A 25,291-nucleotide genomic window follows, 5' to 3' on the forward strand; every position below is an offset into this window, starting at 1 on the left:
GGAGCATAGAGTTCCGAGAGGTATTTTGGTGTTGTACTATAGCTACATTTTCAAGGAAAACCTTGAAAAGCGTGTCAGGATGGCCGAGTGGTCTAAGGCGTCAGATTTAAGCTCTGATCCTCGTATGAGGGCGTGGGTTCGAACCCCACTTCTGCCATCGATTTGTTTTACTTTAATAACATATGTATCTCATGCTCAGGAAAGGCTTCTCTAGTATGGCAACATGTGAGTAGCTTTATGGAGCATAGAATTCCTAGAGGTATTTCGGGGTGGTACTATAGCTTCATTTTCAAGGAAAACGTTTAAAAGCGTGTCAGGATGGCCGAGTGGTCAAAGGCGTCAGATTTAAGCTCTGATCCTCGTATGAGGGCGTGGGTTCGAACCCTTTTTCCGACAAAGATTTGTTTTACTTTAATAACATATGTATCTCAAGCTCAGGAAAGTCTTCTCTAGTATGGCAACATGTGAGTAGCTTTATGGAGCATAGAATTCCTAGAGGTATTTCGGGGTGGTACTATAGCTTCATTTTCAAGGAAAACGTTTAAAAGCGTGTCAGGATGGCCGAGTGGTCTAAGGCGTAAGATTTAAGCCCTGATCCTCGTATGAGGGCGTGGGTTCGAAACCCACTTCTGACAACGATTTGTTTCATTTTAATAACATGTATCTCATGATCAGAAAAGGCTTCTCTAGTATGGCAACAAGTGAGTAGCTCTGTGGAGCATAGAGTTCCGAGAGGTATTTTGGTGTTGTACTATAGCTAAATGTTCAAGGAAAACGTTTAAAAGCGTGTCAGGATGGCCGAGTGGTCTAAGGCGTCAGATTTAAGCTCTGATCCTCATATGAGGGCGTAGGTTCGAACCCCTCTTCTGAAAACGATTTGTTTCATTTTAGTAACATGTATCTTATGATCAGAAAAGGCTTCTCTAGTATGGCAACAAGTGAGTAGCTCTATGGAGCATAGAGTTCCGAGAGGTATTTTGGTGTTGTACTATAGCTACATTTTCAAGGAAAACCTTGAAAAGCGTGTCAGGATGGCCGAGTGGTCTAAGGCGTCAGATTTAAGCTCTGATCCTCGTATGAGGGCGTGGGTTCGAACCCCACTTCTGCCATCGATTTGTTTTACTTTAATAACATATGTATCTCATGCTCAGGAAAGGCTTCTCTAGTATGGCAACATGTGAGTAGCTTTATGGAGCATAGAATTCCTAGAGGTATTTCGGGGTGGTACTATAGCTTCATTTTCAAGGAAAACGTTTAAAAGCGTGTCAGGATGGCCGAGTGGTCAAAGGCGTCAGATTTAAGCTCTTATCCTCGTATGAGGGCGTGGGTTCGAACCCTTCTTCTGACAACGATTTCTTTTACTTTAATAACATATGTATCTCATGCTCAGGAAAGGCTTCTCTAGTATGGCAACATGTGAGTAGCTTTATGGAGCATAGAATTCCTAGAGGTATTTCGGGGTGGTACTATAGCTTCATTTTCAAGGAAAACGTTTAAAAGCGTGTCAGGATGGCCGAGTGGTCTAAGGCGTATGATTTAAGCCCTGATCCTCGTATGAGGGCGTGGGTTCGAAACCCACTTCTGACAACGATTTGTTTCATTTTAATAACATGTATCTCACGATCAGAAAAGGCTTCTCTAGTATGGCAACAAGTGAGTAGCTCTATGGAGCATAGAGTTCCGAGAGGTATTTTGGTGTTGTTCTATAGCTAAATGTTCAAGGAAAACGTTTAAAAGCGTGTCAGGATGGCCGAGTGGTCTAAGGCGTCAGATTTAAGCTCTGATCCTCATATGAGGGCGTAGGTTCGAACCCCTCTTCTGAAAACGATTTGTTTCATTTTAGTAACATGTATCTCATGATCAGAAAAGGCTTCTCTAGTATGGCAACAAGTGAGTAGCTCTATGGAGCATAGAGTTCCGAGAGGTATTTTGGTGTTGTACTATAGCTACATTTTCAAGGAAAACCTTGAAAAGCGTGTCAGGATGGCCGAGTGGTCTAGGGCGTCAGATTTAACCTCTGATCCTCGTATGAGGGCGTGGGTTCGAACCCCACTTCTGCCATCGATTTGTTTTACTTTAATAACATATGTATCTCATGCTCAGGAAAGGCTTCTCTAGTATGGCAACATGTGAGTAGCTTTATGGAGCATAGAATTCCTAGAGGTATTTCGGGGTGGTACTATAGCTTCATTTTCAAGGAAAACGTTTAAAGGCGTGTCAGGATGGCCGAGTGGTCAAAGGCGTCAGATTTAAGCTCTGATCCTCGTATGAGGGCGTGGGTTCGAACCCTTGTTCCGACAACGATTTGTTTTACTTTAATAACATATGTATCTCAAGCTCAGGAAAGGCTTCTCTAGTATGGCAACATGTGAGTAGCTTTATGGAGCATAGAATTCCTAGAGGTATTTCGGGGTGGTACTATAGCTTCATTTTCAAGGAAAACGTTTAAAAGCGTGTCAGGATGGCCGAGTGGTCTAAGGCGTAAGATTTAAGCCCTGATCCTCGTATGAGGGCGTGGGTTCGAAACCCACTTCTGACAACGATTTGTTTCATTTTAATAACATGTATCTCATGATCAGAAAAGGCTTCTCTAGTATGGCAACAAGTGAGTAGCTCTATGGAGCATAGAGTTCCGAGAGGTATTTTGGTGTTGTACTATAGCTAAATGTTCAAGGAAAACGTTTAAAAGCGTGTCAGGATGGCCGAGTGGTCTAAGGCGTCAGATTTAAGCTCTGATCCTCATATGAGGGCGTAGGTTCGAACCCCTCTTCTGAAAACGATTTGTTTCATTTTAGTAACATGTATCTTATGATCAGAAAAGGCTTCTCTAGTATGGCAACAAGTGAGTAGCTCTATGGAGCATAGAGTTCCGAGAGGTATTTTGGTGTTGTACTATAGCTACATTTTCAAGGAAAACCTTGAAAAGCGTGTCAGGATGGCCGAGTGGTCTAAGGCGTCAGATTTAAGCTCTGATCCTCGTATGAGGGCGTGGGTTCGAACCCCACTTCTGCCATCGATTTGTTTTACTTTAATAACATATGTATCTCATGCTCAGGAAAGGCTTCTCTAGTATGGCAACATGTGAGTAGCTTTATGGAGCATAGAATTCCTAGAGGTATTTCGGGGTGGTACTATAGCTTCATTTTCAAGGAAAACGTTTAAAGGCGTGTCAGGATGGCCGAGTGGTCAAAGGCGTCAGATTTAAGCTCTGATCCTCGTATGAGGGCGTGGGTTCGAACCCTTGTTCCGACAACGATTTGTTTTACTTTAATAACATATGTATCTCAAGCTCAGGAAAGGCTTCTCTAGTATGGCAACATGTGAGTAGCTTTATGGAGCATAGAATTCCTAGAGGTATTTCGGGGTGGTACTATAGCTTCATTTTCAAGGAAAACGTTTAAAAGCGTGTCAGGATGGCCGAGTGGTCTAAGGCGTAAGATTTAAGCCCTGATCCTCGTATGAGGGCGTGGGTTCGAAACCCACTTCTGACAACGATTTGTTTCATTTTAATAACATGTATCTCATGATCAGAAAAGGCTTCTCTAGTATGGCAACAAGTGAGTAGCTCTATGGAGCATAGAGTTCCGAGAGGTATTTTGGTGTTGTACTATAGCTAAATGTTCAAGGAAAACGTTTAAAAGCGTGTCAGGATGGCCGAGTGGTCTAAGGCGTCAGATTTAAGCTCTGATCCTCATATGAGGGCGTAGGTTCGAACCCCTCTTCTGAAAACGATTTGTTTCATTTTAGTAACATGTATCTTATGATCAGAAAAGGCTTCTCTAGTATGGCAACAAGTGAGTAGCTCTATGGAGCATAGAGTTCCGAGAGGTATTTTGGTGTTGTACTATAGCTACATTTTCAAGGAAAACCTTGAAAAGCGTGTCAGGATGGCCGAGTGGTCTAAGGCGTCAGATTTAAGCTCTGATCCTCGTATGAGGGCGTGGGTTCGAACCCCACTTCTGCCATCGATTTGTTTTACTTTAATAACATATGTATCTCATGCTCAGGAAAGGCTTCTCTAGTATGGCAACATGTGAGTAGCTTTATGGAGCATAGAATTCCTAGAGGTATTTCGGGGTGGTACTATAGCTTCATTTTCAAGGAAAACGTTTAAAAGCGTGTCAGGATGGCCGAGTGGGTAAAGGCGTCAGATTTAAGCTCTTATCCTCGTATGAGGGCGTGGGTTCGAACCCTTCTTCTGACAACGATTTCTTTTACTTTAATAACATATGTATCTCATGCTCAGGAAAGGCTTCTCTAGTATGGCAACATGTGAGTAGCTTTATGGAGCATAGAATTCCTAGAGGTATTTCGGGGTGGTACTATAGCTTCATTTTCAAGGAAAACGTTTAAAAGCGTGTCAGGATGGCCGAGTGGTCTAAGGCGTATGATTTAAGCCCTGATCCTCGTATGAGGGCGTGGGTTCGAAACCCACTTCTGACAACGATTTGTTTCATTTTAATAACATGTATCTCACGATCAGAAAAGGCTTCTCTAGTATGGCAACAAGTGAGTAGCTCTATGGAGCATAGAGTTCCGAGAGGTATTTTGGTGTTGTACTATAGCTAAATGTTCAAGGAAAACGTTTAAAAGCGTGTCAGGATGGCCGAGTGGTCTAAGGCGTCAGATTTAAGCTCTGATCCTCATATGAGGGCGTAGGTTCGAACCCCTCTTCTGAAAACGATTTGTTTCATTTTAGTAACATGTATCTCATGATCAGAAAAGGCTTCTCTAGTATGGCAACAAGTGAGTAGCTCTATGGAGCATAGAGTTCCGAGAGGTATTTTGGTGTTGTACTATAGCTACATTTTCAAGGAAAACCTTGAAAAGCGTGTCAGGATGGCCGAGTGGTCTAGGGCGTCAGATTTAAGCTCTGATCCTCGTATGAGGGCGTGGGTTCGAACCCCACTTCTGCCATCGATTTGTTTTACTTTAATAACATATGTATCTCATGCTCAGGAAAGGCTTCTCTAGTATGGCAACATGTGAGTAGCTTTATGGAGCATAGAATTCCTAGAGGTATTTCGGGGTGGTACTATAGCTTCATTTTCAAGGAAAACGTTTAAAGGCGTGTCAGGATGGCCGAGTGGTCAAAGGCGTCAGATTTAAGCTCTGATCCTCGTATGAGGGCGTGGGTTCGAACCCTTGTTCCGACAACGATTTGTTTTACTTTAATAACATATGTATCTCAAGCTCAGGAAAGGCTTCTCTAGTATGGCAACATGTGAGTAGCTTTATGGAGCATAGAATTCCTAGAGGTATTTCGGGGTGGTACTATAGCTTCATTTTCAAGGAAAACGTTTAAAAGCGTGTCAGGATGGCCGAGTGGTCTAAGGCGTAAGATTTAAGCCCTGATCCTCGTATGAGGGCGTGGGTTCGAAACCCACTTCTGACAACGATTTGTTTCATTTTAATAACATGTATCTCATGATCAGAAAAGGCTTCTCTAGTATGGCAACAAGTGAGTAGCTCTATGGAGCATAGAGTTCCGAGAGGTATTTTGGTGTTGTACTATAGCTAAATGTTCAAGGAAAACGTTTAAAAGAGTGTCAGGATGGCCGAGTGGTCTAAGGCGTCAGATTTAAGCTCTGATCCTCATATGAGGGCGTAGGTTCGAACCCCTCTTCTGAAAACGATTTGTTTCATTTTAGTAACATGTATCTTATGATCAGAAAAGGCTTCTCTAGTATGGCAACAAGTGAGTAGCTCTATGGAGCATAGAGTTAAGAGAGGTATTTTGGTGTTGTACTATAGCTACATTTTCAAGGAAAACCTTGAAAAGCGTGTCAGGATGGCCGAGTGGTCTAAGGCGTCAGATTTAAGCTCTGATCCTCGTATGAGGGCGTGGGTTCGAACCCCACTTCTGCCATCGATTTGTTTTACTTTAATAACATATGTATCTCATGCTCAGGAAAGGCTTCTCTAGTATGGCAACATGTGAGTAGCTTTATGGAGCATAGAATTCCTAGAGGGATTTCGGGGTGGTACTATAGCTTCATTTTCAAGGAAAACGTTTAAAAGCGTGTCAGGATGGCCGAGTGGTCAAAGGCGTCAGATTTAAGCTCTTATCCTCGTATGAGGGCGTGGGTTCGAACCCTTCTTCTGACAACGATTTGTTTTACTTTAATAACATATGTATCTCATGCTCAGGAAAGGCTTCTCTAGTATGGCAACATGTGAGTAGCTTAATGGAGCATAGAATTCCTAGAGGTATTTCGGGGTGGTACTATAGCTTCATTTTCAAGGAAAACGTTTAAAAGCGTGTCAGGATGGCCGAGTGGTCTAAGGCGTATGATTTAAGCCCTGATCCTCGTATGAGGGCGTGGGTTCGAAACCCACTTCTGACAACGATTTGTTTCATTTTAATAACATGTATCTCATGATCAGAAAAGGCTTCTCTAGTATGGCAACAAGTGAGTAGCTCTATGGAGCATAGAGTTCCGAGAGGTATTTTGGTGTTGTACTATAGCTAAATGTTCAAGGAAAACGTTTAAGAGCGTGTCAGGATGGCCGAGTGGTCTAAGGCGTCAGATTTAAGCTCTGATCCTCATATGAGGGCGTAGGTTCGAACCCCTCTTCTGAAAACGATTTGTTTCATTTTAGTAACATGTATCTCATGATCAGAAAAGGCTTCTCTAGTATGGCAACAAGTGAGTAGCTCTATGGAGCATAGAGTTCCGAGAGGTATTTTGGTGTTGTACTATAGCTACATTTTCAAGGAAAACCTTGAAAAGCGTGTCAGGAAGGCCGAGTGGTCTAGGGCGTCAGATTTAACCTCTGATCCTCGTATGAGGGCGTGGGTTCGAACCCCACTTCTGCCATCGATTTGTTTTACTTTAATAACATATGTATCTCATGCTCAGGAAAGGCTTCTCTAGTATGGCAACATGTGAGTAGCTTTATGGAGCATAGAATTCCTAGAGGTATTTCGGGGTGGTACTATAGCTTCATTTTCAAGGAAAACGTTTAAAGGCGTGTCAGGATGGCCGAGTGGTCTAAGGCGTCAGATTTAAGCTCTGATCCTCGTATGAGGGCGTGGGTTCGAACCCTTGTTCCGACAACGATTTGTTTTACTTTAATAACATATGTATCTCAAGCTCAGGAAAGGCTTCTCTAGTATGGCAACATGTGAGTAGCTTTATGGAGCATAGAATTCCTAGAGGTATTTCGGGGTGGTACTATAGCTTCATTTTCAAGGAAAACGTTTAAAAGCGTGTCAGGATGGCCGAGTGGTCTAAGGCGTAAGATTTAAGCCCTGATCCTCGTATGAGGGCGTGGGTTCGAAACCCACTTCTGACAACGATTTGTTTCATTTTAATAACATGTATCTCATGATCAGAAAAGGCTTCTCTAGTATGGCAACAAGTGAGTAGCTCTATGGAGCATAGAGTTCCGAGAGGTATTTTGGTGTTGTACTATAGCTAAATGTTCAAGGAAAACGTTTAAAAGAGTGTCAGGATGGCCGAGTGGTCTAAGGCGTCAGATTTAAGCTCTGATCCTCATATGAGGGCGTAGGTTCGAACCCCTCTTCTGAAAACGATTTGTTTCATTTTAGTAACATGTATCTTATGATCAGAAAAGGCTTCTCTAGTATGGCAACAAGTGAGTAGCTCTATGGAGCATAGAGTTAAGAGAGGTATTTTGGTGTTGTACTATAGCTACATTTTCAAGGAAAACCTTGAAAAGCGTGTCAGGATGGCCGAGTGGTCTAAGGCGTCAGATTTAAGCTCTGATCCTCGTATGAGGGCGTGGGTTCGAACCCCACTTCTGCCATCGATTTGTTTTACTTTAATAACATATGTATCTCATGCTCAGGAAAGGCTTCTCTAGTATGGCAACATGTGAGTAGCTTTATGGAGCATAGAATTCCTAGAGGTATTTCGGGGTGGTACTATAGCTTCATTTTCAAGGAAAACGTTTAAAAGCGTGTCAGGATGGCCGAGTGGTCAAAGGCGTCAGATTTAAGCTCTGTTCCTCGTATGAGGGCGTAGGTTCGAACCCTTTTTCTGACAACGATTTGTTTTACTTTAATAACATATGTATCTCATGCTCAGGAAAGGCTTCTCTAGTATGGCAACATGTGAGTAGCTTTATGGAGCATAGAATTCCTAGAGGTATTTCGGGGTGGTACTATAGCTTCATTTTCAAGGAAAACGTTAAAGCGTGTCAGGACGGCCGAGTGGTCTAAGGCGTAAGTTTTAAGCCCTGATCCTCGTATGAGGGCGTGGGTTCGAAACCTACTCCTGACAACGATTTGTTTCATTTTAATAACATGTATCTCATGATCAGAAAAGGCTTCTCTAGTATGGCAACAAGTGAGTAGCTCTATGGAGCATAGAGTTCCGAGAGGTATTTTGGTGTTGTACTATAGCTAAATGTTCAAGGAAAACGTTTAAAAGAGTGTCAGGATGGCCGAGTGGTCTAAGGCGTCAGATTTAAGCTCTGATCCTCATATGAGGGCGTAGGTTCGAACCCCTCTTCTGAAAACGATTTGTTTCATTTTAGTAACATGTATCTTATGATCAGAAAAGGCTTCTCTAGTATGGCAACAAGTGAGTAGCTCTATGGAGCATAGAGTTAAGAGAGGTATTTTGGTGTTGTACTATAGCTACATTTTCAAGGAAAACCTTGAAAAGCGTGTCAGGATGGCCGAGTGGTCTAAGGCGTCAGATTTAAGCTCTGATCCTCGTATGAGGGCGTGGGTTCGAACCCCACTTCTGCCATCGATTTGTTTTACTTTAATAACATATGTATCTCATGCTCAGGAAAGGCTTCTCTAGTATGGCAACATGTGAGTAGCTTTATGGAGCATAGAATTCCTAGAGGTATTTCGGGGTGGTACTATAGCTTCATTTTCAAGGAAAACGTTTAAAGGCGTGTCAGGATGGCCGAGTGGTCTAAGGCGTCAGATTTAAGCTCTGATCCTCATATGAGGGCGTAGGTTCGAACCCCTCTTCTGAAAACGATTTGTTTCATTTTAGTAACATGTATCTCATGATCAGAAAAGGCTTCTCTAGTATGGCAACAAGTGAGTAGCTCTATGGAGCATAGAGTTCCGAGAGGTATTTTGGTGTTGTACTATAGCTACATTTTCAAGGAAAACCTTGAAAAGCGTGTCAGGATGGCCGAGTGGTCTAAGGCGTCAGATTTAAGCTCTGATCCTCGTATGAGGGCGTGGGTTCGAACCCCACTTCTGCCATCGATTTGTTTTTCTTTAATAACATATGTATCTCATGCTCAGGAAAGGCTTCTCTAGTATGGCAACATGTGAGTAGCTTTATGGAGCATAGAATTCCTAGAGGTATTTCGGGGTGGTACTATAGCTTCATTTTCAAGGAAAACGTTTAAAAGCGTGTCAGGATGGCCGAGTGGTCAAAGGCGTCAGATTTAAGCTCTGATCCTCGTATGAGGGCGTGGGTTCGAACCCTTGTTCCGACAACGATTTGTTTTACTTTAATAACATATGTATCTCAAGCTCAGGAAAGGCTTCTCTAGTATGGCAACATGTGAGTAGCTTTATGGAGCATAGAATTCCTAGAGGTATTTCGGGGTGGTACTATAGCTTCATTTTCAAGGAAAACGTTTAAAAGCGTGTCAGGATGGCCGAGTGGTCTAAGGCGTAAGATTTAAGCCCTGATCCTCGTATGAGGGCGTGGGTTCGAAACCCACTTCTGACAACGATTTGTTTCATTTTAATAACATGTATCTCATGATCAGAAAAGGCTTCTCTAGTATGGCAACAAGTGAGTAGCTCTATGGAGCATAGAGTTCCGAGAGGTAATTTGGTGTTGTACTATAGCTAAATGTTCAAGGAAAACGTTTAAAAGAGTGTCAGGATGGCCGAGTGGTCTAAGGCGTCAGATTTAAGCTCTGATCCTCATATGAGGGCGTAGGTTCGAACCCCTCTTCTGAAAACGATTTGTTTCATTTTAGTAACATGTATCTTATGATCAGAAAAGGCTTCTCTAGTATGGCAACAAGTGAGTAGCTCTATGGAGCATAGAGTTAAGAGAGGTATTTTGGTGTTGTACTATAGCTACATTTTCAAGGAAAACCTTGAAAAGCGTGTCAGGATGGCCGAGTGGTCTAAGGCGTCAGATTTAAGCTCTGATCCTCGTATGAGGGCGTGGGTTCGAACCCCACTTCTGCCATCGATTTGTTTTACTTTAATAACATATGTATCTCATGCTCAGGAAAGGCTTCTCTAGTATGGCAACATGTGAGTAGCTTTATGGAGCATAGAATTCCTAGAGGTATTTCGGGGTGGTACTATAGCTTCATTTTCAAGGAAAACGTTTAAAAGCGTGTCAGGATGGCCGAGTGGTCAAAGGCGTCAGATTTAAGCTCTGTTCCTCGTATGAGGGCGTAGGTTCGAACCCTTTTTCTGACAACGATTTGTTTTACTTTAATAACATATGTATCTCATGCTCAGGAAAGGCTTCTCTAGTATGGCAACATGTGAGTAGCTTTATGGAGCATAGAATTCCTAGAGGTATTTCGGGGTGGTACTATAGCTTCATTTTCAAGGAAAACGTTAAAGCGTGTCAGGACGGCCGAGTGGTCTAAGGCGTAAGATTTAAGCCCTGATCCTCGTATGAGGGCGTGGGTTCGAAACCCACTTCTGACAACGATTTGTTTCATTTTAATAACATGTATCTCATGATCAGAAAAGGCTTCTCTAGTATGGCAACAAGTGAGTAGCTCTATGGAGCATAGAGTTCCGAGAGGTATTTTGGTGTTGTACTATAGCTTCATTTTCAAGGAAAACGTTTAAAAGCGTGTCAGGATGGCCGAGTGGTCTAAGGCGTAAGATTTAAGCCCTGATCCTCGTATGAGGGCGTGGGTTCGAAACCCACTTCTGACAACGATTTGTTTCATTTTAATAACATGTATCTCATGATCAGAAAAGGCTTCTCTAGTATGGCAACAAGTGAGTAGCTCTATGGAGCATAGTTCCGAGAGGTATTTTGGTGTTGTACTATAGCTACATTTTCAAGGAAAACCTTGAAAATCGTGTCAGGATGGCCGAGTGGTCTAAGGCGTCAGATTTAAGCTCTGATCCTCGTATGAGGGCGTGGGTTCGAACCCCACTTCTGCCATCGATTTGTTTTACTTTAATAACATATGTATCTCATGCTCAGGAAAGGCTTCTCTAGTATGGCAACATGTGAGTAGCTTTATGGAGCATAGAATTCCTAGAGGTATTTCGGGGTGGTACTATAGCTTCATTTTCAAGGAAAACGTTTAAAAGCGTGTCAGGATGGCCGAGTGGTCAAAGGCGTCAGATTTAAGCTCTGATCCTCGTATGAGGGCGTGGGTTCGAACCCCACTTCTGCCATCGATTTGTTTTACTTTAATAACATATGTATCTCATGCTCAGGAAAGGCTTCTCTAGTATGGCAACATGTGAGTAGCTTTATGGAGCATAGAATTCCTAGAGGTATTTCGGGGTGGTACTATAGCTTCATTTTCAAGGAAAACGTTTAAAAGCGTGTCAGGATGGCCGAGTGGTCAAAGGCGTCAGATTTAAGCTCTGTTCCTCGTATGAGGGCGTAGGTTCGAACCCTTTTTCTGACAACGATTTGTTTTACTTTAATAACATATGTATCTCATGCTCAGGAAAGGCTTCTCTAGTATGGCAACATGTGAGTAGCTTTATGGAGCATAGAATTCCTAGAGGTATTTCGGGGTGGTACTATAGCTTCATTTTCAAGGAAAACGTTAAAGCGTGTCAGGACGGCCGAGTGGTCTAAGGCGTAAGATTTAAGCCCTGATCCTCGTATGAGGGCGTGGGTTCGAAACCCACTTCTGACAACGATTTGTTTCATTTTAATAACATGTATCTCATGATCAGAAAAGGCTTCTCTAGTATGGCAACAAGTGAGTAGCTCTATGGAGCATAGAGTTCCGAGAGGTATTTTGGTGTTGTACTATAGCTTCATTTTCAAGGAAAACGTTTAAAAGCGTGTCAGGATGGCCGAGTGGTCTAAGGCGTAAGATTTAAGCCCTGATCCTCGTATGAGGGCGTGGGTTCGAAACCCACTTCTGACAACGATTTGTTTCATTTTAATAACATGTATCTCATGATCAGAAAAGGCTTCTCTAGTATGGCAACAAGTGAGTAGCTCTATGGAGCATAGTTCCGAGAGGTATTTTGGTGTTGTACTATAGCTACATTTTCAAGGAAAACCTTGAAAATCGTGTCAGGATGGCCGAGTGGTCTAAGGCGTCAGATTTAAGCTCTGATCCTCGTATGAGGGCGTGGGTTCGAACCCCACTTCTGCCATCGATTTGTTTTACTTTAATAACATATGTATCTCATGCTCAGGAAAGGCTTCTCTAGTATGGCAACATGTGAGTAGCTTTATGGAGCATAGAATTCCTAGAGGTATTTCGGGGTGGTACTATAGCTTCATTTTCAAGGAAAACGTTTAAAAGCGTGTCAGGATGGCCGAGTGGTCAAAGGCGTCAGATTTAAGCTCTGATCCTCGTATGAGGGCGTGGGTTCGAACCCCACTTCTGCCATCGATTTGTTTTACTTTAATAACATATGTATCTCATGCTCAGGAAAGGCTTCTCTAGTATGGCAACATGTGAGTAGCTTTATGGAGCATAGAATTCCTAGAGGTATTTCGGGGTGGTACTATAGCTTCATTTTCAAGGAAAACGTTTAAAAGCGTGTCAGGATGGCCGAGTGGTCTAAGGCGTCAGATTTAAGCTCTGATCCTCATATGAGGGCGTAGGTTCGAAACCCTCTTCTGAAAACGATTTGTTTCATTTTAGTAACATGTATCTCATGATCAGAAAAGGCTTCTCTAGTATGGCAACAAGTGAGTAGCTCTATGGAGCATAGAGTTCCGAGAGGTATTTTGGTGTTGTACTATAGCTACATTTTCAAGGAAAACCTTGAAAAGCGTGTCAGGATGGCCGAGTGGTCTAAGGCGTCAGATTTAAGCTCTGATCCTCGTATGAGGGCGTGGGTTCGAACCCCACTTCTGCCATCGATTTGTTTTACTTTAATAACATATGTATCTCATGCTCAGGAAAGGCTTCTCTAGTATGGCAACATGTGAGTAGCTTTATGGAGCATAGAATTCCTAGAGGTATTTCGGGGTGGTACTATAGCTTCATTTTCAAGGAAAACGTTTAAAAGCGTGTCAGGATGGCCGAGTGGTCAAAGGCGTCAGATTTAAGCTCTGATCCTCGTATGAGGGCGTGGGTTCGAACCCTTGTTCCGACAACGATTTGTTTTACTTTAATAACATATGTATCTCAAGCTCAGGAAAGGCTTCTCTAGTATGGCAACATGTGAGTAGCTTTATGGAGCATAGAATTCCTAGAGGTATTTCGGGGTGGTACTATAGCTTCATTTTCAAGGAAAACGTTTAAAAGCGTGTCAGGATGGCCGAGTGGTCTAAGGCGTAAGATTTAAGCCCTGATCCTCGTATGAGGGCGTGGGTTCGAAACCCACTTCTGACAACGATTTGTTTCATTTTAATAACATGTATCTCATGATCAGAAAAGGCTTCTCTAGTATGGCAACAAGTGAGTAGCTCTATGGAGCATAGAGTTCCGAGAGGTATTTTGGTGTTGTACTATAGCTAAATGTTCAAGGAAAACGTTTAAAAGCGTGTCAGGATGGCCGAGTGGTCTAAGGCGTCAGATTTAAGCTCTGATCCTCATATGAGGGCGTAGGTTCGAACCCCTCTTCTGAAAACGATTTGTTTCATTTTAGTAACATGTATCTTATGATCAGAAAAGGCTTCTCTAGTATGGCAACAAGTGAGTAGCTCTATGGAGCATAGAGTTCCGAGAGGTATTTTGGTGTTGTACTATAGCTACATTTTCAAGGAAAACCTTGAAAAGCGTGTCAGGATGGCCGAGTGGTCTAAGGCGTCAGATTTAAGCTCTGATCCTCGTATGAGGGCGTGAGTTCGAACCCCACTTCTGCCATCGATTTGTTTTACTTTAATAACATATGTATCTCATGCTCAGGAAAGGCTTCTCTAGTATGGCAACATGTGAGTAGCTTTATGGAGCATAGAATTCCTAGAGGTATTTCGGGGTGGTACTATAGCTTCATTTTCAAGGAAAACGTTTAAAAGCGTGTCAGGATGGCCGAGTGGTCAAAGGCGTCAGATTTAAGCTCTTATCCTCGTATGAGGGCGTGGGTTCGAACCCTTCTTCTGACAACGATTTGTTTTACTTTAATAACATATGTATCTCATGCTCAGGAAAGGCTTCTCTAGTATGGCAACATGTGAGTAGCTTTATGGAGCATAGAATTCCTAGAGGTATTTCGGGGTGGTACTATAGCTTCATTTTCAAGGAAAACGTTTAAAAGCGTGTCAGGATGGCCGAGTGGTCAAAGGCGTCAGATTTAAGCTCTGTTCCTCGTATGAGGGCGTAGGTTCGAACCCTTTTTCTGACAACGATTTGTTTTACTTTAATAACATATGTATCTCATGCTCAGGAAAGGCTTCTCTAGTATGGCAACATGTGAGTAGCTTTATGGAGCATAGAATTCCTAGAGGTATTTCGGGGTGGTACTATAGCTTCATTTTCAAGGAAAACGTTAAAGCGTGTCAGGACGGCCGAGTGGTCTAAGGCGTAAGATTTAAGCCCTGATCCTCGTATGAGGGCGTGGGTTCGAAACCCACTTCTGACAACGATTTGTTTCATTTTAATAACATGTATCTCATGATCAGAAAAGGCTTCTCTAGTATGGCAACAAGTGAGTAGCTCTATGGAGCATAGAGTTCCGAGAGGTATTTTGGTGTTGTACTATAGCTTCATTTTCAAGGAAAACGTTTAAAAGCGTGTCAGGATGGCCGAGTGGTCTAAGGCGTAAGATTTAAGCCCTGATCCTCGTATGAGGGCGTGGGTTCGAAACCCACTTCTGACAACGATTTGTTTCATTTTAATAACATGTATCTCATGATCAGAAAAGGCTTCTCTAGTATGGCAACAAGTGAGTAGCTCTATGGAGCATAGTTCCGAGAGGTATTTTGGTGTTGTACTATAGCTACATTTTCAAGGAAAACCTTGAAAATCGTGTCAGGATGGCCGAGTGGTCTAAGGCGTCAGATTTAAGCTCTGATCCTCGTATGAGGGCGTGGGTTCGAACCCCACTTCTGCCATCGATTTGTTTTACTTTAATAACATATGTATCTCATGCTCAGGAAAGGCTTCTCTAGTATGGCAACATGTGAGTAGCTTTATGGAGCATAGAATTCCTAGAGGTATTTCGGGGTGGTACTATAGCTTCATTTTCAAGGAAAACGTTTAAAAGCGTGTCAGGATGGCCGAGTGGTCAAAGGCGTCAGATTTAAGCTCTGATCCTCGTATGAGGGCGTGGGTTCGAACCCCACTTCTGCCATCGATTTGTTTTACTTTAATAACATATGTATCTCATGCTCAGGAAAGGCTTCTCTAGTATGGCAACATGTGAGTAGCTTTATGGAGCATAGAATTCCTAGAGGTATTTCGGGGTGGTACTATAGCTTCATTTTCAAGGAAAACGTTTAAAAGCGTGTCAGGATGGCCGAGTGGTCTAAGGCGTCAGATTTAAGCTCTGATCCTCATATGAGGGCGTAGGTTCGAAACCCTCTTCTGAAAACGATTTGTTTCATTTTAGTAACATGTATCTCATGATCAGAAAAGGCTTCTCTAGTATGGCAACAAGTGAGTAGCTCTATGGAGCATAGAGTTCCGAGAGGTATTTTGGTGTTGTACTATAGCTACATTTTCAAGGAAAACCTTGAAAAGCGTGTCAGGATGGCCGAGTGGTCTAAGGCGTCAGATTTAAGCTCTGATCCTCGTATGAGGGCGTGGGTTCGAACCCCACTTCTGCCATCGATTTGTTTTACTTTAATAACATATGTATCTCATGCTCAGGAAAGGCTTCTCTAGTATGGCAACATGTGAGTAGCTTTATGGAGCATAGAATTCCTAGAGGTATTTCGGGGTGGTACTATAGCTTCATTTTCAAGGAAAACGTTTAAAAGCGTGTCAGGATGGCCGAGTGGTCAAAGGCGTCAGATTTAAGCTCTGATCCTCGTATGAGGGCGTGGGTTCGAACCCTTGTTCCGACAACGATTTGTTTTACTTTAATAACATATGTATCTCAAGCTCAGGAAAGGCTTCTCTAGTATGGCAACATGTGAGTAGCTTTATGGAGCATAGAATTCCTAGAGGTATTTCGGGGTGGTACTATAGCTTCATTTTCAAGGAAAACGTTTAAAAGCGTGTCAGGATGGCCGAGTGGTCTAAGGCGTAAGATTTAAGCCCTGATCCTCGTATGAGGGCGTGGGTTCGAAACCCACTTCTGACAACGATTTGTTTCATTTTAATAACATGTATCTCATGATCAGAAAAGGCTTCTCTAGTATGGCAACAAGTGAGTAGCTCTATGGAGCATAGAGTTCCGAGAGGTATTTTGGTGTTGTACTATAGCTAAATGTTCAAGGAAAACGTTTAAAAGCGTGTCAGGATGGCCGAGTGGTCTAAGGCGTCAGATTTAAGCTCTGATCCTCATATGAGGGCGTAGGTTCGAACCCCTCTTCTGAAAACGATTTGTTTCATTTTAGTAACATGTATCTTATGATCAGAAAAGGCTTCTCTAGTATGGCAACAAGTGAGTAGCTCTATGGAGCATAGAGTTCCGAGAGGTATTTTGGTGTTGTACTATAGCTACATTTTCAAGGAAAACCTTGAAAAGCGTGTCAGGATGGCCGAGTGGTCTAAGGCGTCAGATTTAAGCTCTGATCCTCGTATGAGGGCGTGAGTTCGAACCCCACTTCTGCCATCGATTTGTTTTACTTTAATAACATATGTATCTCATGCTCAGGAAAGGCTTCTCTAGTATGGCAACATGTGAGTAGCTTTATGGAGCATAGAATTCCTAGAGGTATTTCGGGGTGGTACTATAGCTTCATTTTCAAGGAAAACGTTTAAAAGCGTGTCAGGATGGCCGAGTGGTCAAAGGCGTCAGATTTAAGCTCTTATCCTCGTATGAGGGCGTGGGTTCGAACCCTTCTTCTGACAACGATTTGTTTTACTTTAATAACATATGTATCTCATGCTCAGGAAAGGCTTCTCTAGTATGGCAACATGTGAGTAGCTTTATGGAGCATAGAATTCCTAGAGGTATTTCGGGGTGGTACTATAGCTTCATTTTCAAGGAAAACGTTTAAAAGCGTGTCAGGATGGCCGAGTGGTCTAAGGCGTATGATTTAAGCCCTGATCCTCGTATGAGGGCGTGGGTTCGAAACCCACTTCTGACAACGATTTGTTTCATTTTAATAACATGTATCTCATGATCAGAAAAGGCTTCTCTAGTATGGCAACAAGTGAGTAGCTCTATGGAGCATAGAGTTCCGAGAGGTATTTTGGTGTTGTACTATAGCTAAATGTTCAAGGAAAACGTTTAAAAGCGTGTCAGGATGGCCGAGTGGTCTAAGGCGTCAGATTTAAGCTCTGATCCTCATATGAGGGCGTAGGTTCGAACCCCTCTTCTGAAAACGATTTGTTTCATTTTAGTAACATGTATCTCATGATCAGAAAAGGCTTCTCTAGTATGGCAACAAGTGAGTAGCTCTATGGAGCATAGAGTTCCGAGAGGTATTTTGGTGTTGTACTATAGCTACATTTTCAAGGAAAACCTTGAAAAGCGTGTCAGGATGGCCGAGTGGTCTAGGGCGTCAGATTTAACCTCTGATCCTCGTATGAGGGCGTGGGTTCGAACCCCACTTCTGCCATCGATTTGTTTTACTTTAATAACATATGTATCTCATGCTCAGGAAAGGCTTCTCTAGTATGGCAACATGTGAGTAGCTTTATGGAGCATAGAATTCCTAGAGGTATTTCGGGGTGGTACTATAGCTTCATTTTCAAGGAAAACGTTTAAAAGCGTGTCAAGATGGCCGAGTGGTCAAAGGCGTCAGATTTAAGCTCTGTTCCTCGTATGAGGGCGTAGGTTCGAACCCTTCTTCTGACAACGATTGGTTTACTTTAATAACATATGTATCTCATGCTCAGGAAAGGCTTCTCTAGTATGGCAACATGTGAGTAGCTTTATGGAGCATAGAATTCCTAGAGGTATTTCGGGGTGGTACTATAGCTTCATTTTCAAGGAAAACGTTAAAGCGTGTCAGGATGGCCGAGTGGTCTAAGGCGTAAGATTTAAGCCCTGATCCTCGTATGAGGGCGTGGGTTCGAAACCCACTTCTGACAACGATTTGTTTCATTTTAATAACATGTATCTCATGATCAGAAAAGGCTTCTCTAGTATGGCAACAAGTGAGTAGCTCTATGGAGCATAGAGTTCCGAGAGGTATTTTGGTGTTGTACTATAGCTTCATTTTCAAGGAAAACGTTTAAAAGCGTGTCAGGACGGCCGAGTGGTCTAAGGCGTAAGATTTAAGCCCTGATCCTCGTATGAGGGCGTGGGTTCGAAACCCACTTCTGACAACGATTTGTTTCATTTTAATAACATGTATCTCATGATCAGAAAAGGCTTCTCTAGTATGGCAACAAGTGAGTAGCTCTATGGAGCATAGTTCCGAGAGGTATTTTGGTGTTGTACTATAGCTACATTTTCAAGGAAAACCTTGAAAAGCGTGTCAGGATGGCCGAGTGGTCTAAGGCGTCAGATTTAAGCTCTGATCCTCGTATGAGGGCGTGGGTTCGAACCCTTCTTCTGACAACGATTTGTTTTACTTTAATAACATATGTATCTCATGCTCAGGAAAGGCTTCTCTAGTATGGCAACATGTGAGTAGCTTTATGGAGCATAGAATTCCTAGAGGTATTTCGGGGTGGTACTATAGCTTCATTTTCAAGGAAAACGTTAAAGCGTGTCAGGATGGCCGAGTGGTCTAAGGCGTAAGATTTAAGCCCTGATCCTCGTATGAGGGCGTGGGTTCGAAACCCACTTCTGACAACGATTTGTTTCATTTTAATAACATGTATCTCATGATCAGAAAAGGCTTCTCTAGTATGGCAACAAGTGAGTAGCTCTATGGAGCATAGAGTTCCGAGAGGTATTTTGGTGTTGTACTATAGCTTCATTTTCAAGGAAAACGTTTTAAAGCGTGTCAGGATGGCCGAGTGGTCTAAGGCGTCAGATTTATGCTCTGATCCTCATATGAGGGCGTAGGTTCGAACCCCTCTTCTGAAAACGATTTGTTTCATTTTAGTAACATGTATCTCATGATCAGAAAAGGCTTCTCTAGTATGGCAACAAGTGAGTAGCTCTATGGAGCATAGAGTTCCGAGAGGTATTTTGGTGTTGTACTATAGCTACATTTTCAAGGAAAACCTTGAAAAGCTTGTCAGGATGGCCGAGTGGTCTAAGGCGTCAGATTTAAGCTCTGATCCTCGTATGAGGGCGTGGGTTCGAACCCCACTTCTGCCATCGATTTGTTTTACTTTAATAACATATGTATCTCATGCTCAGGAAAGGCTTCTCTAGTATGGCAACATGTGAGTAGCTTTATGGAGCATAGAATTCCTAGAGGTATTTCGGGGTGGTACTATAGCTTCATTTTCAAGGAAAACGTTTAAAAGCGTGTCAGGATGGCCGAGTGGTCTAAGGCGTCAGATTTAAGCTCTGATCTTCGTATGAGGGCGTGGGTTCGAACCCCACTTCTGACAGCGATTTGTTTTACTTTAATAATATGTATCTCATGCTCAGGAAAGGCTTCTCTAGTATGGCAACAAGTGAGTACCTTTATGGAGCATAGAATTCCAAGAGGTATTTCGGGGTGGTACTATAGCTTCATTTTCAAGGAAAACGTTTAAAAGCGTGTCAGGATGGCCGAGTGGTCAAAGGCGTCAGATTTAAGCTCTGATCCGCGTATGAGGGTGTGGGTTCGAACCCTTCTTCTGACAACGATTTGTTTTACTTTAATAACATATGTATCTCATGCTCAGGAAAGGCTTCTCTAGTATGGCAACATGTGAGTAGCTTTATGGAGCATAGAATTCCTAGAGGTATTTCGGGGTGGTACTATAGCTCCATTTTCAAGGAAAACGTTTAAAAGCGTGTCAGGATGGCCGAGTGGTCTAAGGCGTAAGATTTAAGCCCTGATCCTCGTATGAGGGCGTGGGTTCGAAACCCACTTCTGACAACGATTTGTTTCATTTTAATAACATGTATCTCATGATCAGAAAAGGCTTCTCTAGTATGGCAACAAGTGAGTAGCTCTATGGAGCATAGAGTTCCGAGAGGTATTTTGGTGTTGTACTATAGCTAAATGTTCAAGGAAAACGTTTAAAAGCGTGTCAGGATGGCCGAGTGGTCTAAGGCGTCAGATTTAAGCTCTGATCCTCATATGAGGGCGTAGGTTCGAACCCCTCTTCTGAAAACGATTTGTTTCATTTTAGTAACATGTATCTCATGATCAGAAAAGGCTTCTCTAGTATGGCAACAAGTGAGTAGCTCTATGGAGCATAGAGTTCCGAGAGGTATTTTGGTGTTGTACTATAGCTACATTTTCAAGGAAAACCTTGAAAAGCGTGTCAGGATGGCCGAGTGGTCTAAGGCGTCAGATTTAAGCTCTGATCCTCGTATGAGGGCGTGGGTTCGAACCCCACTTCTGCCATCGATTTGTTTTACTTTAATAACATATGTATCTCATGCTCAGGAAAGGCTTCTCTAGTATGGCAACATGTGAGTAGCTTTATGGAGCATAGAATTCCTAGAGGTATTTCGGGGTGGTACTATAGCTTCATTTTCAAGGAAAACGTTTAAAAGCGTGTCAGGATGGCCGAGTGGTCTAAGGCGTAAGATTTAAGCTCTGATCCTCGAATGAGGGCGTGGGTTCGAAACCCACTTCTGACAACGATTTGTTTCATTTTAATAACATGTATCTCATGATCAGAAAAGGCTTCTCTAGTATGGCAACAAGTGAGTAGCTCTATGGAGCATAGAGTTCCGAGAGGTATTTTGGTGTTGTACTATAGCTACATTTTCAAGGAAAACCTTGAAAAGCGTGTCAGGATGGCCGAGTGGTCTAAGGCGTCAGATTTAAGCTCTGATCCTCGTATGAGGGCGTGGGTTCGAACCCCACTTCTGCCATCGATTTGTTTTACTTTAATAACATATGTATCTCATGCTCAGGAAAGGCTTCTCTAGTATGGCAACATGTGAGTAGCTTTATGGAGCATAGAATTCCTAGAGGTATTTCGGGGTGGTACTATAGCTTCATTTTCAAGGAAAACGTTAAAAAGCGTGTCAGGATGGCCGAGTGGTCTAAGGCGTCAGATTTAAGCTCTGATCCTCATATGAGGGCGTAGGTTCGAACCCCTCTTCTGAAAACGATTTGTTTCATTTTAGTAACATGTATCTTATGATCAGAAAAGGCTTCTCTAGTATGGCAACAAGTGAGTAGCTCTATGGAGCATAGAGTTCCGAGAGGTATTTTGGTGTTGTACTATAGCTTCATTTTCAAGGAAAACGTTTAAAAGCGTGTCAGGATGGCCGAGTGGTCTAAGGCGTAAGATTTAAGCCCTGATCCTCGTATGAAGGCGTGGGTTCGAAACCCACTTCTGACAACGATTTGTTTCATTTTAATAACATGTATCTCATGATCAGAAAAGGCTTCTCTAGTATGGCAACAAGTGAGTAGCTCTATGGAGCATAGAGTTCCGAGAGGTATTTAGGGGTGGTACTATAGCTTCATTTTCAAGGAAAACGTTTCAAAGCGTGTCAGGATGGCCGAGTGGTCTAAGGCGTAAGATTTAAGCCCTGATCCTCGTATGAGGGCGTGGGTTCGAAACCCACTTCTGACAACGATTTGTTTCATTTTAATAACATGTATCTCATGATCAGAAAAGGCTTCTCTAGTATGGCAACAAGTGAGTAGCTCTATGGAGCATAGAGTTCCGAGAGGTATTTTGGTGTTGTACTATAGCTAAATGTTCAAGGAAAACGTTTAAAAGCGTGTCAGGATGGCCGAGTGGTCTAAGGCGTCAGATTTAAGCTCTGATCCTCATATGAGGGCGTAGGTTCGAACCCCTCTTCTGAAAACGATTTGTTTCATTTTAGTAACATGTATCTCATGATCAGAAAAGGCTTCTCTAGTATGGCAACAAGTGAGTAGCTCTATGGAGCATAGAGTTCCGAGAGGTATTTTGGTGTTGTACTATAGCTACATTTTCAAGGAAAACCTTGAAAAGCGTGTCAGGATGGCCGAGTGGTCTAAGGCGTCAGATTTAAGCTCTGATCCTCGTATGAGGGCGTGGGTTCGAACCCCACTTCTGCCATCGATTTGTTTTACTTTAATAACATATGTATCTCATGCTCAGGAAAGGCTTCTCTAGTATGGCAACATGTGAGTAGCTTTATGGAGCATAGAATTCCTAGAGGTATTTCGGGGTGGTACTATAGCTTCATTTTCAAGGAAAACGTTTAAAAGCGTGTCAGGATGGCCGAGTGGTCTAAGGCGTAAGATTTAAGCTCTGATCCTCGAATGAGGGCGTGGGTTCGAAACCCACTTCTGACAACGATTTGTTTCATTTTAATAACATGTATCTCATGATCAGAAAAGGCTTCTCTAGTATGGCAACAAGTGAGTAGCTCTATGGAGCATAGAGTTCCGAGAGGTATTTTGGTGTTGTACTATAGCTACATTTTCAAGGAAAACCTTGAAAAGCGTGTCAGGATGGCCGAGTGGTCTAAGGCGTCAGATTTAAGCTCTGATCCTCGTATGAGGGCGTGGGTTCGAACCCCACTTCTGCCATCGATTTGTTTTACTTTAATAACATATGTATCTCATGCTCAGGAAAGGCTTCTCTAGTATGGCAACATGTGAGTAGCTTTATGGAGCATAGAATTCCTAGAGGTATTTCGGGGTGGTACTATAGCTTCATTTTCAAGGAAAACGTTAAAAAGCGTGTCAGGATGGCCGAGTGGTCTAAGGCGTCAGATTTAAGCTCTGATCCTCATATGAGGGCGTAGGTTCGAACCCCTCTTCTGAAAACGATTTGTTTCATTTTAGTAACATGTATCTTATGATCAGAAAAGGCTTCTCTAGTATGGCAACAAGTGAGTAGCTCTATGGAGCATAGAGTTCCGAGAGGTATTTTGGTGTTGTACTATAGCTTCATTTTCAAGGAAAACGTTTAAAAGCGTGTCAGGATGGCCGAGTGGTCTAAGGCGTAAGATTTAAGCCCTGATCCTCGTATGAAGGCGTGGGTTCGAAACCCACTTCTGACAACGATTTGTTTCATTTTAATAACATGTATCTCATGATCAGAAAAGGCTTCTCTAGTATGGCAACAAGTGAGTAGCTCTATGGAGCATAGAGTTCCGAGAGGTATTTAGGGGTGGTACTATAGCTTCATTTTCAAGGAAAACGTTTCAAAGCGTGTCAGGATGGCCGAGTGGTCTAAGGCGTAAGATTTAAGCCCTGATCCTCGTATGAGGGCGTGGGTTCGAAACCCACTTCTGACAACGATTTGTTACATTTTAATAACATGTATCTCATGATCAGAAAAGGCTTCTCTAGTATGGCAACAAGTGAGTAGCTCTATGGAGCATATAGTTCCGAGAGGTATTTTGGTGTTGTACTATAGCTAAATGTTCAAGGAAAACGTTTAAAAGCGTGTCAGGATGGCCGAGTGGTCTAAGGCGTCAGATTTAAGCTCCGATCCTCATATGAGGGCGTAGGTTCGAACCCCTCTTCTGAAAACGATTTGTTTCATTTTAGTAACATGTATCTCATGATCAGAAAAGGCTTCTCTAGTATGGCAACAAGTGAGTAGCTCAAATGGAGCATAGAGTTCCGAGAGGTATTTTGGTGTTGTACTATAGCTACATTTTCAAGGAAAACCTTGAAAAGCGTGTCAGGATGGCCGAGTGGTCTAAGGCGTCAGATTTAAGCTCTGATCCTCGTATGAGGGCGTGGGTTCGAACCCCACTTCTGCCATCGATTTGTTTTACTTTAATAACATATGTATCTCATGCTCAGGAAAGGCTTCTCTAGTATGGCAAAATGTGAGTAGCTTTATGGAGCATAGAATTCCTAGAGGTATTTCGGGGTGGTACTATAGCTTCATTTTCAAGGAAAACGTTTAAAAGCGTGTCAGGATGGCCGAGTGGTCTAAGGCGTCAGATTTAAGCTCTTATCCGCGTATGAGGGTGTGGGTTCGAACCCTTCTTCTGACAACGATTTGTTTTACTTTAATAACATATGTATCTCATGCTCAGGAAAGGCTTCTCTAGTATGGCAACATGTGAGTAGCTTTATGGAGCATAGAATTCCTAGAGGTATTTCGGAGTGGTACTATAGCTTCATTTTCAAGGAAAACGTTTAAAAGCGTGTCAGGATGGCCGAGTGGTCTAAGGCGTAAGATTTAAGCCCTGATCCTCGTATGAGGGCGTGGGTTCGAAACCCACTTCTGACAACGATTTGTTTCATTTTAATAACATGTATCTCATGATCAGAAAAGGCTTCTCTAGTATGGCAACAAGTGAGTAGCTCTATGGAGAATAGAGTTCCGAGAGGTATTTCGGGGTGGTACTATAGCTTCATTTTCAAGGAAAACATTTAAAAGCGTGTCAGGATGGCCGAGTGGTCTAAGGCGTAAGATTTAAGCCCTGATCCTCGTATGAGGGCGTGGGTTCGAAACCCACTTCTGACAACGATTTGTTTCATTTTAATAACATGTATCTCATGATCAGACAAGTTGGGAAAACCAAAATATTACCTCTCCGAGGAGGACTACTTACAAACTTACTTACCCAGATATGGAAATGTTTCTTTTTTTTAAGAACAAATACTGAAGTTAAAATTTATGAAATATTAAAGCAGTATACAAATCATAGCAAATATACTGTAAATCAGACGACATTTTACATCCAATAAGGATATACTTGTACACATTAAAATCATCCGATGGGGGAAAAACGGGAAATGAAGAGCTAAACCTTTGGAGGGATATTACCTTTACGTTTTTGTAAAGGCCGAATTTTCTACTCCTCAACTGTATACCCTCTATGTTCAAAGCCATATTCACAACAGGGTTGCCATGTAAACACTATCCTCTCGTTTCACCTCAACGATTTTCTTAGTTTGTCAACATGACTGTTAACGTTACATAACACCAAAGCTTATTTCTGGCTACACACACTGGAAGTAAATGCGCACCATAAATAGCATGAAAACACGAAGCTATAATCCGATCACGATCAGACCTTTAACTGGTCTGGGCTGCGTCCAGCAGAGCTCCCCAAAATGACAGCGGATTTTGGAAAACGGTTACCGGTGAGATCTGTCGTCATAGC

General features: G+C 42.5%; 25 non-coding genes across 25 annotated transcripts; all 25 read left to right on the forward strand.

The window, feature by feature from the left end:
• The first annotated feature begins 73 nt into the window (after positions 1-73).
• On the forward strand, positions 74-157 carry TRNAL-UAA (transfer RNA leucine (anticodon UAA)). The gene has a single exon. It is a non-coding gene; the product is annotated as a tRNA-Leu (tRNA).
• Positions 158-1,025: 868 nt separating this feature from the next.
• On the forward strand, positions 1,026-1,109 carry TRNAL-UAA (transfer RNA leucine (anticodon UAA)). The gene has a single exon. It is a non-coding gene; the product is annotated as a tRNA-Leu (tRNA).
• A 1,820-nt stretch (positions 1,110-2,929) lies between these two features.
• Positions 2,930-3,013, forward strand: TRNAL-UAA (transfer RNA leucine (anticodon UAA)). The gene has a single exon. It is a non-coding gene; the product is annotated as a tRNA-Leu (tRNA).
• Positions 3,014-3,881: 868 nt separating this feature from the next.
• Positions 3,882-3,965, forward strand: TRNAL-UAA (transfer RNA leucine (anticodon UAA)). Its single transcript has one exon. It is a non-coding gene; the product is annotated as a tRNA-Leu (tRNA).
• A 1,820-nt stretch (positions 3,966-5,785) lies between these two features.
• On the forward strand, positions 5,786-5,869 carry TRNAL-UAA (transfer RNA leucine (anticodon UAA)). Its single transcript has one exon. It is a non-coding gene; the product is annotated as a tRNA-Leu (tRNA).
• Positions 5,870-7,689: 1,820 nt separating this feature from the next.
• Positions 7,690-7,773, forward strand: TRNAL-UAA (transfer RNA leucine (anticodon UAA)). The gene has a single exon. It is a non-coding gene; the product is annotated as a tRNA-Leu (tRNA).
• Positions 7,774-8,639: 866 nt separating this feature from the next.
• On the forward strand, positions 8,640-8,723 carry TRNAL-UAA (transfer RNA leucine (anticodon UAA)). The gene has a single exon. It is a non-coding gene; the product is annotated as a tRNA-Leu (tRNA).
• Positions 8,724-9,115: 392 nt separating this feature from the next.
• TRNAL-UAA (transfer RNA leucine (anticodon UAA)) lies at positions 9,116-9,199 on the forward strand. The gene has a single exon. It is a non-coding gene; the product is annotated as a tRNA-Leu (tRNA).
• An 868-nt stretch (positions 9,200-10,067) lies between these two features.
• Positions 10,068-10,151, forward strand: TRNAL-UAA (transfer RNA leucine (anticodon UAA)). The gene has a single exon. It is a non-coding gene; the product is annotated as a tRNA-Leu (tRNA).
• Positions 10,152-11,015: 864 nt separating this feature from the next.
• TRNAL-UAA (transfer RNA leucine (anticodon UAA)) lies at positions 11,016-11,099 on the forward strand. The gene has a single exon. It is a non-coding gene; the product is annotated as a tRNA-Leu (tRNA).
• A 155-nt stretch (positions 11,100-11,254) lies between these two features.
• Positions 11,255-11,338, forward strand: TRNAL-UAA (transfer RNA leucine (anticodon UAA)). Its single transcript has one exon. It is a non-coding gene; the product is annotated as a tRNA-Leu (tRNA).
• An 864-nt stretch (positions 11,339-12,202) lies between these two features.
• On the forward strand, positions 12,203-12,286 carry TRNAL-UAA (transfer RNA leucine (anticodon UAA)). The gene has a single exon. It is a non-coding gene; the product is annotated as a tRNA-Leu (tRNA).
• Positions 12,287-12,441: 155 nt separating this feature from the next.
• Positions 12,442-12,525, forward strand: TRNAL-UAA (transfer RNA leucine (anticodon UAA)). Its single transcript has one exon. It is a non-coding gene; the product is annotated as a tRNA-Leu (tRNA).
• A 392-nt stretch (positions 12,526-12,917) lies between these two features.
• Positions 12,918-13,001, forward strand: TRNAL-UAA (transfer RNA leucine (anticodon UAA)). The gene has a single exon. It is a non-coding gene; the product is annotated as a tRNA-Leu (tRNA).
• A 2,055-nt stretch (positions 13,002-15,056) lies between these two features.
• Positions 15,057-15,140, forward strand: TRNAL-UAA (transfer RNA leucine (anticodon UAA)). The gene has a single exon. It is a non-coding gene; the product is annotated as a tRNA-Leu (tRNA).
• A 155-nt stretch (positions 15,141-15,295) lies between these two features.
• On the forward strand, positions 15,296-15,379 carry TRNAL-UAA (transfer RNA leucine (anticodon UAA)). Its single transcript has one exon. It is a non-coding gene; the product is annotated as a tRNA-Leu (tRNA).
• A 392-nt stretch (positions 15,380-15,771) lies between these two features.
• On the forward strand, positions 15,772-15,855 carry TRNAL-UAA (transfer RNA leucine (anticodon UAA)). Its single transcript has one exon. It is a non-coding gene; the product is annotated as a tRNA-Leu (tRNA).
• A 3,241-nt stretch (positions 15,856-19,096) lies between these two features.
• On the forward strand, positions 19,097-19,180 carry TRNAI-UAU (transfer RNA isoleucine (anticodon UAU)). Its single transcript has one exon. It is a non-coding gene; the product is annotated as a tRNA-Ile (tRNA).
• A 153-nt stretch (positions 19,181-19,333) lies between these two features.
• TRNAL-UAA (transfer RNA leucine (anticodon UAA)) lies at positions 19,334-19,417 on the forward strand. The gene has a single exon. It is a non-coding gene; the product is annotated as a tRNA-Leu (tRNA).
• Positions 19,418-19,572: 155 nt separating this feature from the next.
• TRNAL-UAA (transfer RNA leucine (anticodon UAA)) lies at positions 19,573-19,656 on the forward strand. Its single transcript has one exon. It is a non-coding gene; the product is annotated as a tRNA-Leu (tRNA).
• An 866-nt stretch (positions 19,657-20,522) lies between these two features.
• On the forward strand, positions 20,523-20,606 carry TRNAL-UAA (transfer RNA leucine (anticodon UAA)). Its single transcript has one exon. It is a non-coding gene; the product is annotated as a tRNA-Leu (tRNA).
• A 392-nt stretch (positions 20,607-20,998) lies between these two features.
• On the forward strand, positions 20,999-21,082 carry TRNAL-UAA (transfer RNA leucine (anticodon UAA)). Its single transcript has one exon. It is a non-coding gene; the product is annotated as a tRNA-Leu (tRNA).
• Positions 21,083-22,185: 1,103 nt separating this feature from the next.
• TRNAL-UAA (transfer RNA leucine (anticodon UAA)) lies at positions 22,186-22,269 on the forward strand. Its single transcript has one exon. It is a non-coding gene; the product is annotated as a tRNA-Leu (tRNA).
• A 392-nt stretch (positions 22,270-22,661) lies between these two features.
• Positions 22,662-22,745, forward strand: TRNAL-UAA (transfer RNA leucine (anticodon UAA)). The gene has a single exon. It is a non-coding gene; the product is annotated as a tRNA-Leu (tRNA).
• A 1,104-nt stretch (positions 22,746-23,849) lies between these two features.
• Positions 23,850-23,933, forward strand: TRNAL-UAA (transfer RNA leucine (anticodon UAA)). Its single transcript has one exon. It is a non-coding gene; the product is annotated as a tRNA-Leu (tRNA).
• Positions 23,934-25,291: the final 1,358 nt, after the last annotated feature.

This window comes from Phalangium opilio, unplaced genomic scaffold (assembly GCF_054372755.1).
Source record: "Phalangium opilio isolate 3A_F unplaced genomic scaffold, DU_Popi_V2 ptg000039l_2, whole genome shotgun sequence".
NCBI lineage: Eukaryota > Metazoa > Arthropoda > Arachnida > Opiliones > Phalangiidae > Phalangium > Phalangium opilio.